General features: G+C 33.1%; 1 protein-coding gene across 2 annotated transcripts in view; it reads right to left on the bottom strand.

The window, feature by feature from the left end:
* LOC115878788 (cytochrome b561-like) overlaps positions 1-8,917 on the bottom strand; it is a 240,917-nt gene extending 232,000 nt beyond the window's left edge. The window contains exon 1 of one of the 2 annotated variants that reach the window (XM_030895391.1): positions 8,616-8,917. The gene's annotated coding sequence lies outside the window, so the exon portion shown is untranslated. The remainder of the gene's footprint in view (positions 1-8,615) is intronic. The other variant, XM_030895390.1, reaches the window with a different exon arrangement.
* Between the last annotated feature and the right edge of the window lie 7,784 nt (positions 8,918-16,701).

The raw sequence follows: 16,701 nt of genomic DNA, 5'->3' as shown, positions 1-16,701 counted from the left end.
ACAAAAACAAAAAGTGGATATGGAGCATGATATTCAACAACATGAAATTCCTCCAGAACCACTAGAACTCGTGGAGGTAGAGGTCCATCCTTCAGAATCAGAACCAGATGATACGTCAAATATATCTGATTTGGAAATAGAAACTGACGAAGACAGTACTACTACTACTATAATACGATATATGATATTCCGGAATAGAATAATTCAGTTATTTGTATTTTACGTTTTTTAAATTTATATTTCGTGCTTTTCTGTTTTTTTTAAATTCATAGTCATAGTTCGTGGTTTATGCACAAAATACAAATGTTACCAAATGATTTTTGTTATGGGTTATGTTTATGACTTTTATGGGTTATGTATTGTTTATTAAAAATATAACAACTAATATTATGTTGATTGTTTTTTTTTCCACTTACATGTTGGTATCAAATGTCTATATCTAATTTATTCCCTTATTGTATCGACAAAAAATATGTAAAATTGTAAAATTTCCTTATATTTCATAAATTTCCGAAAGTTTCCGAAAGTTTCAGAAATTTCCTGCAACAATCAAAAATTTCTGAAATATTAACATCACTACTCGTATGGTAATAATAAAGACCTACAGATTTTTCCAGTCTGGCTTATTTTTAGAAACTAAACAGTGAGTGATACACATAACACTGCCAAATGTAAATATTTGTCTGAAGTTTGGGCCTGTGAGAAAGTCACATATGGCGTTAAATGATCAAAGTTCTTTTTCGAAACATATACTTACTATGCATGTGTATATTTCTTTATTAAAAGATTCAGATATTGATTTAGATTTTGTGGTAGCTGAAGAATAAATTTAATATTTCCGATATTAAAGAAAGAGTAATAATGTTTTTGGACGAGTGAATGAACTTTATGAATTATTGATTTTTATTCTATTCGCTTTCTTGGAAAATCAATTACTTATTTTCACATCGTTTTGTAAAATACTTGAAAATAATAGTTATTGATTATTAAATGTCTAAAGTTGTTTATGAAAGTCTAGAAAAATAATATATTATTGATATAGTATCCATTGAAATGAAAATCGATGAAAAACACTTGTAAACTAAAACAAAATATTAAAAGACAAAAAGTAAAACGTCTCCAGATTTCCAGGTATACAGTAAAACTTGATTTTTGACATCAAAGTTGTTTCAGGAAACTTTTTACATTTTTCCTAACAAAATACAAAATAGGTACATGTATCTGACAAAAATTATTATAAATTATGTGGTTTAATTACAATCACACTGTATAATATGTAGTATGTATCTCTTTTTTACGTTTTCAACATGGTATGCCCTACTATTTTCTCCAATACCAAATCCCAGCTTACATTTTAATCCAAAAAATCCAGGATCCAAATCCTTGCGATAAGACAATGACAGACATTTTGGACACTATGGTTCGTATAAGCCCCCTAAATCCGATGTTTAACCATAGTAAATTTTTGTTATTTTTAATATAAAATTCAATTGAAGTGATTAAAAAGTACTCTCTCAATACAAAAAGAAATGCAACGAAGTTACAATTAAGGAATAAATAATAAATTAAATTCATTACAAATTTCATTGGTTTGAAATGACGCGTAGAAAATTGTGACGTCACCTATCAGCATTTGGCTGAATAGTTGACAGAGGGCGCGAGCCTCTGAAGTATAATATTATGGCGTGTCTAGTTATCTGCTACCGTATTGACACCATATATCTTAAAATCACGTTAGATTTTTCTATTTTTATTAAGATCGTTAAAAAATACGTTTTATTTGGGACTATTCTTTATTACCCCAATTTTAAATTTACTTTTATATTTTTTACTACTAGAAATTAAAACTTAAATTTTTATAATTAACAGGTTATTGCCATTTTTATCGAAGCACTAAACACTACCAAAGTTGTTCGGATGTTCGGGGCGTTCGAGGGTTCGAGGTTAGATTTGTATTTTGTGGATTTTGCGTTTGGCGTTAAATACTTTGAGTTTTCAATTTTGTTTTATTGTACCCTCTTTATTATTTTTGTAATGAAGAGTGTTAAAGGTTGTTTTGTGAAGGTCTGTCTAAATAACTGTGAAGGCTCTCCAGAAAAAAGTTTTTATTAATATAATGACACATGCCAAACCGCTTCGACGCCGACCACCAGCGTCTCTGATGGCAAACCGTGACACTTTTGATAGGTGACGTCATAGATTGCAAAAGTGTAAATTTGAAATTCTTAATATTTATTATTTTTTTTTAAATGAGATGAAATTGAAGTAAAATAAAAAAGTACGAGTTTCATAAAATTGTATGAAGATTAATTATTTGCAATAAAAAAACTATGGTTAAACTCCGGATTGTTCGAAATCCCCAAAGCTTCAAAACACCCGAACAAATAATTTATCTAACTGAAATAATTTGTACATGAATATTTCTTTATAATTTTCTTGTTACCAAAAATTTTAGTGTATAATCAATTCGCCCCCATTTAAGTAAGTAGTAGGCTAAAGTGATTCTCTCAAATTGGTCCTTTGAGATTATAAGCTTCATTGTAGAGCATGGCTCTTTTAGTATCAAGTTCACTTAATACTGTACAGAGTCAGCACTTAAAACAATAAGTACCTAGGTAATAAACGGAGCTTTATTTAAATACTATAATATATATTGTTACTCATCATTCCTGTCAAAACAGAGTTTTGACAAAAATCGTAGTCATAAACATTAAAAACAGACACATATTTTTTAACTTTCAATAGTTTCAATGTATGGTAGTACGAAATTTTGAAAAGTTACTTACTAGTCTAGACTCCCATAGAATACAGCCGATTTATAATCAACTACCGAGTTTTGTTGACACTTTTTACAACAAAAATATTTCAAAGTATGTTTTACAATTAAAAGAATAAAATATAGTGTTCGATTTTTGTTATTATAAAATATTTGAAAACATATTAAAAATATCAAAGAAATTAAAAAATCTAGAAAATAACAAAAATTAATAGACCCGTTAAGTAAAGGAAACCGTAAGACCCTAATTTGTCTTTTGGGAATTAGAGAGTTTAACCCTTCTGAAGAGGATGATCTTTTGTTGCCAGGTTAACCCACAAACCACAGATTTCCTTTTAATCTGAGCCCGAAGTATTATCTCTTTAACAAAAGCGTCACAGAAGCGCAAGAGACGAGATATAGGAAAACTATATAAGGTATTTTTATTATACTTATTTACAAATTAAAAACTAAACTTGTCGTTGTATATATATATATATATATATATATATATATATATATATATATATATATATATATATACAATATATATATTGCGGATTTTTACGACATTCGTCGTCTCCCCCTTCTCAACTTCCCCAGATTTCTGTCTGTCCAGTCTTCTTCCTGAAGGCCCTTAGAATTCATAGCGTCAACTACGCCCTGCTTCCATCTTCGAGGTGGTCTTCCACGTTTCCGCCTTTCGCTTGGTGTCCATGAATTAATTCTTTTCGGCCATCGGTTATCATCCATTCGTTGGAGGTGTCCGTACCAACTTAGTATTTTGCCGTCAATGGCGTCGAGAATAGTTTCTTTTTCTCCTATAATTTCTCGTATTCTTTGATTTGAGATGTGTTCCAGTCTTGAAATGCGACAACTTCTTCGCCAAAAATCCATTTCAAGAGACAGCAACTTATTTTTCTCTACTTTGTTTAGCTCCCACGTTTCAGCGCCATAAGTGGTAATGCTCTCTACAATGGCTTTATAAAGTAGAATTTTTGTTTTTTGGGAAATTTTGTCACTCCACAACAACGAGTTAAGTTGACCGATAACTCTTTTTCCTTGACCAACTTTATTTGCAATATCTTGAGTGCTTTTTCCATTTGTTGTAAAAGTGACGCCCAAGTATTTAAATGTACAGACATTTTTAATTGTGCCGATTCCTACATCCAAATCCTCACGTTCGTCATCACCCACTACCATGTACTCCGTCTTCTTTGTGTTTATTGTTAGGCCCCATTTCGAATATTCCTCATGCGTTTTCTAAACATATAACTGGAGTCGTCTCTGTCTCCCGCTATCAAGACCTGGTTGTCGGTAAAGAGTAAGGTATATAAAGTGTCTTTTCCTACTGGGATTCCCATTCCACGGCATTTCATCTTCCAACACTTCAGTACTTCCTCCAAATATACTTTAAATAAAGTTGGTGCTAATGAACACCCTTGTCTTAAGCCCTTATTCACAAGAAATTCTTGGAAAATATTGTTTCCAAGTTTAACTGTGCTACTGCAACCCTCGTATAATTTTCTTGTTGCTTGGACATACCAACTACTGATACCAAATTTTTGCATTGACACCCACAACTTACTCAGTGGGACTGTATCTTCTGTAGATCAATAAATGTCAAGTGGACCGTCCTTCCCCTTTCTAGCCTGTTTTCGATTAGATGCTTAAGAGTGAAAATGCCATCAGTACATGAGCGTCCCGGTCTAAAACCATTTTGCTCTTCCGATTCCGTTATTTGTGCTTCTAACTTATGTTTTAGTACTTAACTAAACTTGTTAACAATGTTAAAAAATATTGAAGAAAGCAACAAAAGAAATAATCAAATTAAAATATATTAATTTTTTTACAGATAACTCTAAGAAAGAGATAAGTGTTTTTGTTTTGATTTGTGTTTTTTTTTCTCTCTTTTTCTCCATCCGTAACCTGGGAATAGGAATCTTCCAACGGTTCAAGACATACGAAGAATCTTAAAACTTACTACCGATAAAAATCAAAGATTTTTATTGATTTCAACAAGAACAATCTTCGGATTGTCACGGGGTTTTTAACAGAACATTGTCTCCTCAACGAACACCTCAGTAGACTGAAGCTAAGAAACAACAGCAAATGCAGAGTCTGTAGGGAAAATGGGAAAACACCAAAACGACTGAGTGCACCGAGACGACAACCATTCGTGCTATAAACTTTGGTACGACTGACATTGGAATTGGAGAACTAACCTCTGCAAAAGATACTCTTTTTTTATACTAAACCTCCTAGATAACTTTTTAAAATTAAAACAAAGTTTTTAATTTTATCGTATTAGTGACGTTATTAACTTATTTTTTAAAATACACGTTACAATAGAAATATGTCTTTATCAGTATCTTTATCTAAGTAGGCAGTATCTTCAGATAGAATAATAAGTAATTTTATCTAAGCGTATTTAACTGTTCATAATTATTATAATACTTTACACACACTGTAGAGAACACTGTTCTCTTCTTCTACACATATTTTATATTTATTAATCTTCATATATTATCCTATTTCCTATTAGAAGAAGTAAAGAAACATATTTTGTCTACATTTTTAAAAAATGGTTTAGACATTTTAAAATTATACCAAGACTAAATGCCCATAGAATTCAAAATTAACTCTAATAAGACTTAACTCGATTTATATTAAGTCGCAGGCTTATTATTATTCTGTTGCGAATTTCCAAGTTAACTTTCGATCTGATTGTTTAATTTTTTGTTTTCTTATTATCCTGTTCGTATTTGAATAATTAATATATGGAGTGGTCAGAATTAAAATCGATCAAGTCTTTATATGTTTATGTTTATAAAATATTGTTTTTTTTTGCAGTAGAGAAGCGAATGAAGTCATACTTCACGCATTAAGCAGTTATAGCTTGTTTCTGTTTGGTTTCTGAATATAATTGTTTATTCCTTTCAGGAAGTAAACTGGACCAAGTCCATAAAATTTAACGCTGTGCACGATTTTAACACACGTGCTAAAGTTTAGAGCTAAAAAAATATTTTTTTGTTAAAATGTATGACAATGAAACAAAGTCTGAACCATTTGCCACAAGTGAATCAAATTATCGGCCATCTGAAAGGTCTGATTCTATCGATTCTGAAAGTATAGTTGGATTTATCATTATTTTCATTATTACTACATCAATAAGTAAACCTGTTTTTCTTACAAAAACTTATAGATATCTGACATGTTATTGGTCTGAATAAAACTGCACGAGGAAGAAAAATCTTATCATTTCATATAGACGTAACGTAACACACTCTGAAAGGCAACACATAAAAGATCTTCTTTCCTTTATATATAATTTTTATAAAAATCGAAGAGAACACTATTAATAGACAACGTGAAGCCAACAAATCCCTTAATGACGAAGAAGAATGTACCGATGAACCAATTTATATCTAAAATTTCAAATATTTTCAGAGATAGAATGGTTCAAGTCCAAAAAAGTATAAACAACGATCCTAAAAATGACCACAGTTTGTTGTATTTTGAGTTACTTTAATTCGCAATTGTACAATTTAAAATATAATAAAGCATTGTGTCAAGTTTTCTTCTCCAGCTTGATTTATTTACATATTAAGTAACATTAAAAAGCTTTAACTCTCATTTTCTCCATAATTATCTTGTAGGACTTGATCCAGTTCAGTTATGAACCTCTCATATACAGGGTGTTTCAAAACAAATGCGAAAAACTTCAGGGGGTGATTCCTTGTTCAAAATAAAGGATAGTTTGCTTCATAAACGTTGGGTCAAAAGTCAACCATTAGGGAGATATCGCGGTACAAAGATGGCGGAAAAATAATGTTCTTATTTTTTATCTTGAAAACGAAAAGAGATAGACTAATGAAATTTTACGGAAGCATTACAGTTATGAAAACACACTTTCTGGTAATTTTTTCCCTTTTTCAAAATGAGTGGAAGGGGTTGAAATAAACTACCCCTATCATTCCTGCTAATGAAATTTAAAGAAAAATCTTATCAAACACATGCAAAAAAAAATAATTTTCATAGTTTAGTTTATTTAGAAACTTTTTTATCTCTTGTGTTTTTTTGATAAAACTCACCGATTTGAAATTAAAAAATAAAATGTAAAGCATTACATGTCAGGACAAAAAACATTTTTAGATAAAGAATCTAGTGGGCAGCTGTAATTTTTTTAGGAAAAAATCTAGTCGGCCGCTGTCACTTTTTAGGATGTTTCTAATATTGTTTTATTTGACCATTACCCTACTGCAATACGTTATTATCTAGATTATTATTATTATCATTATTATCACTAGATTGTTAATCTAAAAATATTTTTAGTCTTGACATGTAATGCTTTACATTTTATTTTTTAATTTCAAATCGGTGAGTTTTATAAAAAAAATACAAGAGATAAAAAAGTTTCTAAATAAACTAAACTATGAAAATTATTTTTTTTTGCATGTGTTTGATAAGATTTTTCTTTAAATTTCATTAGCAGGAATGATAGGGGTAGTTTATTTCAACCCCTTCCACTCATTTTGAAAAAGGGAAAAAATTACCAGAAAGTGTGTTTTCATAACTGTAATGCTTCCGTAAAATTTCATTAGTCTATCTCTTTTCGTTTTCAAGATAAAAAATAAAAACATTATTTTTCCGCCATCTTTGCACCGCGATATCTCCCTAATGGTTGACTTTTGACCCAACGTTTATAAAGCAAACTACCCTTTATTTTGAACAAGGAATCACCCCCTGAAGTTTTTCGCATTTGTTTTGAAACACCCTGTATACAGGATCCAGCAATAGTGCGTCGGGCATCTGCATATTAAGTGCAAATCTAAAGTATGTTCTAGGATGTATTCCAGGAAAGTATTTTAACTTCTCTAGGGTGGCTCAAAAAAGTGTGAGTGGATCGGGATAAACTTTTTTAAATGCCATAAAAACACCCTGTATATTATTTCATTTTTGGCTTCTTTTCAGATCACTTTACATAATCCTAAGATATGACTAAATATATTTCGATAGTTTTAGAGAGGTTTAATAAATAAATAAAAAATATATTTTTTTCAGCCTTTACTTAAAAAAATTATTAAAAATACAAGAACTGTCCTGAAATCAAAACTATATTACATATTTCCTTTAGATGGTCTGTACTTACTTTGCTATAGATATGGTAATCGTATATCATACAGGATGTTTAAAATTTTAGCGAAAACTTTCTAAAACATAAAATAATTTTTCTTCATTTTTTTATATGGATCATCCTGTATATTATTTTTTCAATAGACGGAGAATTAAAAAATGGACATTTTTTGTATTTAGAGTATTTCAACATTTTTAACAGTTTCGCAGATATTGGCGGTTTTATATTTCATATGCCATTTTCCATAGTAAATTTTATCAAAGCCACCCAATGATTTTTCTCTCGTATTTTAGCGTTGAGAGAGCCATCTAAAATAATACTGCGTGTATATGTGTAAAGGAAGCCAAAAATGCAATAATATACAGGGTGTTCCATTTAAAAAATCATCCCGATCCACTTTTTTGAGCCACCCTATAGAAGTTAAAATATTTTCCTGAAATACTTTATATAGGTTTACACTTAAACAAAATTCCCGACCCACCCGACCCACTATTACCGCACACTGTAAGTATTTAATCAAAAGAATATTCCCTACCCTGTTAAGTATTACAAGCCACAGGAATCAAAAGTTTGACTTAAAATAAATCACAGGGATTCGATTTCGAAAACAAACAACGTAGGCGGATGCTCCTAACGAAATTACGGCTTAAAAATAGCTTCCCCGCTCTTGGGGACGACACACCGTAAAAGAGACGACACACCGTAAAACCCCACCCCTCTCACCTATTCCAAACTCCTCCCTCCATTTTGGTTCGCAACACACCGTCCTGCAGCCTCCACTCGATGGACCATCACTGATTTAAACCTTTTTTTTCGATTTTAACATCCCTGTATATAGAAAAAGCACAAAATCCCGCGAAAATCTACTGCGTCACGAACGAACAACACACCAAACAAACACTACCGCGCGGCGCGTAAACAAAAGACGACGATTGTCCCGCCAAAGGAGGAAGCGAACACAGCCACCCGCGATCGAGAGCGTCGTGCAATGCGTTGTAGCCTGCTGCTGCTGCTGCTGGTGCCGGCGCTAGCTGCTCGCAGGGTGTGTTGACTTTGTTGTTCTTCTTTTCGGCCAGGTTTCGGGTCGACGCCGCGACGCTGGGAGACGCTCGGGGAGGGTGAGCGTATGTAGCAGTCGGGATGAGATTGGCTGAGCTGAGTTGAGAGGCTATGTGGTATAGCTAAAGTAAACTATTAACAGTTAAAACGTTATTATGATTTTGAATTGCAAAAGCTTTATTTCGTAATCTATTTCTATAGACATTATACTTCACCGATGGAGATTTTTTTTCTCTTACTGTGAATACAAAGACCTATCACTGCTCAAATTTACTAAAGCCCAGAGGCTGAATTTTACTTCATTTAGCGCGCTTATTTTATTTATTAGCCGACCATACCAATAGGTATAGTAGGCTATTAAGATCGGCATTTTTTTTTTTAATTTCACTCAAAATGAGTTATTTGGGTCATAAATGACCTAAATACAAAATATTTTGATGTTGTCTGTCTGTCTGTCTGTCTGTCTGTCTGTCTGTCTGTCTGTCTGTCTGTCTGTCTGTCTGTCTGTCTGTCTGTCTGTCTGTCTGTCTGTCTGTCTGTCTGTCTGTCTGTCTGTCTGTCTGTCTGTCTGTCTGTCTGTCTGTCTGTCTGTTCGTCTGTCTGTCTGTCTGTCTGTCTCTGTCTGTCTGTCTGTCTGTCTGTCTGTCTGTCTGTCTGTCTGTCTGTCTGTCTGTCTGTCTGTCTGTCTGTCTGTCTGTCTGTCTCTGTCTGTCTGTCTGTCTGTCTGTCTGTCTGTCTGTCTGTCTGTCTGTCTGTCTGTCTGTCTGTCTGTCTGTCTGTCTGTCTGTCTGTCTGTCTGTCTGTCTGTCTGTCTGTTACTGTCTGTCTGTCTGTCTGTCTGTCTGTCTGTCTGTCTGTCTGTCTGTCTGTCTGTCTGTCTGTCTGTCTGTCTGTCTGTCTGTCTGTCTGTTCGTCTGTCTGTCTGTCTGTCTGCGTTCGTCTGTTCGTCTGTCTGTCTGTCTGTCTGTCCGTCTGTCTGTCTGTCTGTCTGTCTGTCTGTCTGTCTGTCTGTCTGTCTGTCTGTCTGTCTGTCTGTCTGTCTGTCTGTCTGTCTGTCTGTCTGTCTGTCTGTCTGTCTGTCTGTCTGTCTGTCTGTCTGTCTGTCTGTCTGTCTGTCTGTCTGTCTGTCTGTCTGTCTGTCTGTCTGTCTGTCTGTCTGTCTGTCTGTCTGTCTGTCTGTCTGTCAAAACACCTCATCACTGAGTGCTTCGAGACAACAATCATTAATTGGGGATTTTAACAGAAGTCTATGAAATAATGAAATAACAAAAAAATACAGACTAATCTAAGTACGAGAGCTAGCAACGTCGAAAAAACAAGTATTTTAAGACGTCTGGCTCTTTGATATATCTTTTACTATGCTCTCTAGAACAGCATGCGGCCCGTCTGGCTGCCGGTAAACGTTGCGTTTCCTACTGCGCATTGAAAGAAGATCCTCTATTTTTATTAGTCCTTTAAATTCTAGTATTGAATATAAATCGAACATGTCTCCATAGCGCAGTGCGTAGAGTTTCCGACCACGAACAGATGATTCAGAGTTCGAATCCAGGTCAGGTCAAAGACTTTTTTATTTTATTTTCGTTTATATTCTGATATTAAAGTATTAAATATTTGTTTTTTTTAATTACCAGAATTATTTAATACTTAATAATACGATCAGAATATAAACGAAAATAAAATAAAAAAGTCTTTGACCTGATCCGGATTCGAACTCTGAATCGTCGGTTCGTGGTCGGAAACTCTACGCACTGCGCTATGGAGACATGTTCGATTTATATTCAATACTAGAATTTATAGGACTAAATTAATAAAAAACATAGGATCTTCTTCCGATGCGCAGTAGTAATCCCAACGGGTATCGACAGCCAGACGGGCCGCATGCTATTCCAGAGAGCATAGTAAAAGATATATCAAAGAGCCAGACGTCTTAAAATACTTTCTCGAAAACGTTGCTAGCTCTTAGACTATAAGACCTTATTTATTAGATTATGATTTTTATTGAATTAAAAAAAAATCCAAACTCTAGGTTTAATCTCTTTGAACACGAACTGTTTGTAAAAATATATACAGGGTGTCCCAATTTTCCGTAGACATAAAACTACTACGTATTTTTGGAATCAAAATAAGTTTATTGGGCACAATTTACCTCTGTATAAATGTGCTTCGGTTGTCCGTTAGAGGGCATCAAACTTTAAAATAAACCCATTTTTTTGAGATATTTTAAGAACCGTTATTCCGATTTGAATGAAATTTTGGGTGTCTATGATTAAATGCTTTAACATTTGACTTTAAAAATGAAGAAAAAGTACGGGAAGGATAAAAACTACCTCCACCCCTACAAAAAATTTAGTATAAATATTTTTAAACTTAACCAACGACCGATTTTTTTCCGTAAAATGGTCCTTCTAGTATTGACTACATTTTTGTCTCTTGTAAAAAACGTCAACGCGCATACTTCTTGAGGAAAAACATATTTTTCCGAAGCTGATTTCCAAAAAATGTTTTTTGTCACTTCAAGTAACGAAGGAGCATAAAATCAAGGATAAAATCTATTATGCTCTAAAAGTCTAGTTGGCCAAAATATGGAATTTTATGTTAGTGTCACAAATTACATTTAACAATAAGCTTTATAAAGAGCTTAAAAAAATTAATAAATTTTAAATTAATTAACTTTCGGGTTTATTTTTTATTGATGCTGTAAACGAACAAACAAAGCACTTTTATATAAAGGTAAATTATGTGCAATTAACTTATTTTGATTAAAAAAAATACGTAGTTCTTCTATATCTACAGAATATTGGAACTTCCTGTATATTTTGTAGGTCTGCTAGAATAATAATTTCTCCAAAAAAAATCTCAAAAACTATGCAATGTGGCGTTTTTTTACAAGAGACAAAAATGTAAATACTAGAGGGACCATTTTACGAAATTAAAAATTTGTCAGCAGTGAAGTTGGATAATATTTACACTAAAATTTCTGTAAGGGGGGGAAGTTTTCACCCTTCCTGTACTTTTTCTTCAAGTAATATAATTAGCAAAACATAGTCACCTATAATCTCATTCAAATCGGAATAACGGTTCTTTAAATAACCGAAAAAATGTGTTTATTTTATTATTAAAGTTTGATGCCCTCTAGCGGACAAATTAAGCACTTTTGCAAAGAGATAAATTGTGTCCAATGAGTTTATTTTGATTCCAAATATACGTAGTAGTTCTATGTCCAAGGAATATTGGAATACCCTGTATAAGAAAACAGAACTCTCGTCTTTCGTTATTTAGTGCAAACGTTGTATTTTGTTAACGAGAATTATAAATTCAAACAGCATTGCTCCCTCAAGAAATGTACTCAATTTTAATTTATTCCGTAAGCTGGTTCCGGCTAATCCGCCCTTTGAGCAAATTAAACATTCCTCTAAGGGATGTTTCGCAACAAATTTACCACAAAACATGGATATTTGTGGTGACCATAGTTAAATTATTCTATAATGCAGACCCCTCGTATAATTTATCAATATTAAAACAAATTTTTTTCTTTTTTTAGTATTTTTTTATTTTACTACTAGCGTGTACCCGCGACTTAATTCGCGTCGAATTAATCATTTGTAATGGTGATGATAAAGCAAAGAAATAATTTCCATTAACATACAAACTGGATAAAATGTTCTCACATTTATGTCAGCATGAGAAAAAACAATCGAGAAACCCCTTCTTATCGAACCTCTTACACCCCACAGTCAATCCGTTTGCCAAAAATCAGCTTTAAACGTCAAGCAGTTTAAGCAGAATCGTGATTACTCAATGGTCATATTTTATGAAACACCCTGTATAAATTTTTAAAAAATCTTAAAATATGTAACAATAAAATAAAATATACGTGTTTAAGAGTTTTTCCGAAAAACTCACTTCTTATCGAACTTCTCATTTCTTCTTATCGAACTTCTACACCCTAAAGTTAATCCGTTTTCGAAAACTCAGCTTTTTACGTCAAGCGCTTTAAGCAGAGATTAATCTATGACCGTGATTAATCTATGACCAGATTTTTCAAAACACCCTGTATACATTTTTAAAAAATCTTAAAATATGTAAAAAACTTACAACAAAACAAAATGTACGTATTTAAGCGTTTTTTCGGAAACTTGACCGTTTTTTAAATAAAAAATATTGTAATATTTGAGGGGTGGTTTCACCCCCTTGGAACTGGAATTTCGAAAAATCACTTCTTATCGAACCTCTACACCCTAGAATCAACCTGGATGCCAAAATTGAGCTTTTTATGTTGAATGGTTTGAGCAGGATCGTGATTAATCAGTGAATCAGTCCCTTAAGGATTTTATATATTAGCCTATATTAGTATAGATATGGCTACATAATATCGAGCTCGAGACTGAGACAATTTTGAACTTCTATTGTGTGTATTTATTCCTACAACCTTTCGATCAGGTGTAACATTGACCGCTTTCAAATGAAGTGTTTCCAATAGATGAAAAAATCTAGAAAAAAAGTTGATGATGGTGTCTGCAATTCGAAATGTCTGATTGAAAAATTAACCGTACCGTTACGTAACCGAGAGAAAATTACAATGGTACCGTAAAACGGGGTAACTTCGACAGGTTTCAGCTGTATTTCGTGCCCTGTGAAGAAAACTATTGTATTGAGAACCGTGACTTATGTGTCGTCGTAACAATTGAAGCCTTTGTTCTGCATAGCCGAACAAACAACTGCCCCCCCCCAGCTCTCCTTCTACTTTTTTTTATTTTATTTTTTTGGTGTCGAAGTTACCCCGCATCTGGGGTAACTTCGACACCATGCTTAATTCTACATGAAGTCGAAATTGGATGTCTCCGGTGCAACTTCGACAGCAAAAAAAAGAAAATTCATTATGAATTATTAACTAGAAACATTAGGGAATAGTTTATAGGCCTAAATTAGACAAACGAAACAAAAAAATACAGTCATCTATTTTCAGAAACTTTGCATGATATACCTACCTAGCACATTTTGCATCTGAACTAACAGAACTAAAGACTAAAGACTTTATTTTAACTTAACTAAAACTCATTGAACAAAGTAAAAAACATAAATACACAACATTTAAAACAAGTTTAAAACATAAAAAACAAAGCAAACCCTAGGAACGAAATTCTAATCATCGCTGAAAGATGGAGGACATTCGTATCTCACTTGTTTGGAACCACCGTTGCAATATCCACAAACCCACTTTCCACAGGTGACACACTTGATCCACGCCTTTCTATTTGTGTACTCGGAGTACTGCATTAAACAAATGGAACATAAATTGCACGAAGGACATTCATATTGAGGGTTCTTGGAGCCACAGTTGCAAATACCGCATACCCACTTTAAACAAGAGACGCAACAAATCCAGTCATTGTTGTCAGTGTAATCTACGTAAGAACATTTGCATACAGAGCACAAAGAAAAACCTGAAAAAAAGCATTATAATATACATGTCGAAGTTACCCCCGCTGTCGAAGTTAGGTAACCCGTTTTACAGTAATTTGGATATTATTTTCATCTATCATCTCAATTAATTCTAAAATTTTAGGAAAATATTTTTTGTACTTTCCAGTTTTGTAAAGGAAAAATAAATATTTATATACATAGAAACGGAATACACAGACTGACATTATATGAAATTATACGTCAAAATGTCGTTACACTTTAAATCCAGCTACCTCCCAGAGCTAATTATGATTTTCCTCATTATTCTTTCCTGGCCGTGCGACTGTCGCATACGAGGGGGGCAGACCGTCACGAAAAACGACGCACTCGGCCTCTATCTCGCTCAGTCCACGACCGAGCGACGCAAATTCGCGCTTCGTATTTCCGGGTTGCTATGGTTTCGATCACAGCACGCTCTGGAAATCTAGAGCACAACTGACGAGTTTCCAGACCTAGAGTCATATTTGAGGAGTTCAGAAGTGAACTGCATCAAGTCCTAAAAGATAATTATGGAGAAAATGAGAGTTAAAGTTTTTTAATTTTACTTAATTAAAATAAAACAAGCTAGAGAAGAAAACTCGACACAATGCTTTATTATATTTTAAACTGTATAATTAGAAACTAAAGTAACTCAAAACACAACTGTGACCATTTTTAAGAATGTTTATTTGTACTTTCTTGGACTTGGACCATTTTATCTCTGAAAATATTTGAAATTTTAGATATAAATTGGTTCATCGGTACATTCTTCTTCGTCATTAAGGGATTTGTTGACTTCTGATTGTCTGTTAATAGTGTTTTCTTAGATTGTTATAAAAAGTATGGTATATAGGCGGGATAAAGGGAAGATCTTTCATGTGTGTTGCCTTCTAAAGTTTGTTACGTTACGTCTCTATAAAATAAGATTTTTCTTCCTCGTGCAGTTTTATTCAGATCAACAATTTTCGATTTTACATTTTTATTTTTTTCGGAAATTAATAATAATAGGAAAAAACGGAAATTAAACTCAAACAAATTAGGAGTTATTAACTGTTATTATTAGTTATTGCGATTGCCCCTGTAGACCTAGCATAGCTATATTATAAGTTCATTATCCATACCCCTATATTTCTGAGCTACAGCCACGATTCTCACCTGTTCTCACATCGCCCATATGCCAACTTTATATAGGGTGAGTAACAGGAGATATGAAGAGAAGCTTAATAGGCATCTAACGATCTAAAGCTGATGTGGTTACAGAGAGAAACCATGTGCATATTTTGTTAATGGCAAGAAAAAACAACAGAATGCACTTTATGTCAATAATGCCTGGCAAAAGTGCGGTTCTTTGTATCAAGAAATAGATCTTGATCTGTTACTTTTTTTTACATTATTTAAAAAACTGTACACGCTTCCCCCACAAGTAAAAGAATATACGTCAGGCCCCCATGTTGAAATAAATCCCCATTTAGAGCATCTTGGGCTCATGTAACAAGTCAGATTTTGAGCTTCATTGAAACTTCCTTTAAAAACCAGCTCGGAAATGGTGTTCTGACTGTTAGTATGTGTATGAGAATAAGCGCACCTGGCAAGACGTGAATGCTCAAAACCAAGCGAAAATGACCAGCTGGTACTGAATAAGCTGTGTTACTATGACGATTCCTGTTCGCTAACTCTAAATGTCGAATTTCGTTAGAACCGACAATGAAAGAAGCTGATGGAACTTATCAGTCGTAATGGGCCAAGGCATGGTAAAAAAGACTAAAATCAAAGAAGTCTAATCGGTTTCTCGTGTCCTATTTCCACAGCTTTTCCAACAACATTCGGTACGTCTAATAACTGTCTTTAGAACGAGATTGCGACTTGAAAATTGGGTTCTTACTGTAATGTATATTCTTATTCCGAGACCTGTAAACAATTAGGTTGAAGTCGAAATAAGGTATTGGTGTTTTTGTTTGGTTTTTAAATGTCATTTGATAATATTTATCCGAGTATTTATCTAATTATCAATATATACACATGGCCAAAATTATTGCATATATCGTTTTAAAATATACGGAAAGGAATTTAAAGAATATTTTTTTATACATAGCTTTGATAATCTATAATAAACAGTTTTTTGTTAAAATGGATATGGTAAACAATGTTTATCGTTCAGACCCTACGTTATTACAAATTCTTGCACATTTCGATTTCTGGTCTCTTGGGTTTCAGAAGAAATTTGACCATTGTTTTGACCTTAAAATGCTTAGAAACATTATTTCACAGTTTAATAGAGTCAGAATAGTAACACTGTCTCCACAGGGCT

Source organism: Sitophilus oryzae, unplaced genomic scaffold (assembly GCF_002938485.1).
Source record: "Sitophilus oryzae breed Bouriz unplaced genomic scaffold, Soryzae_2.0 scaffold_1525_pilon_pilon, whole genome shotgun sequence".
NCBI classification, from domain to species: Eukaryota; Metazoa; Arthropoda; class Insecta; order Coleoptera; family Curculionidae; genus Sitophilus; species Sitophilus oryzae.
This window is presented reverse-complemented; position numbering and strand designations above follow the sequence as displayed.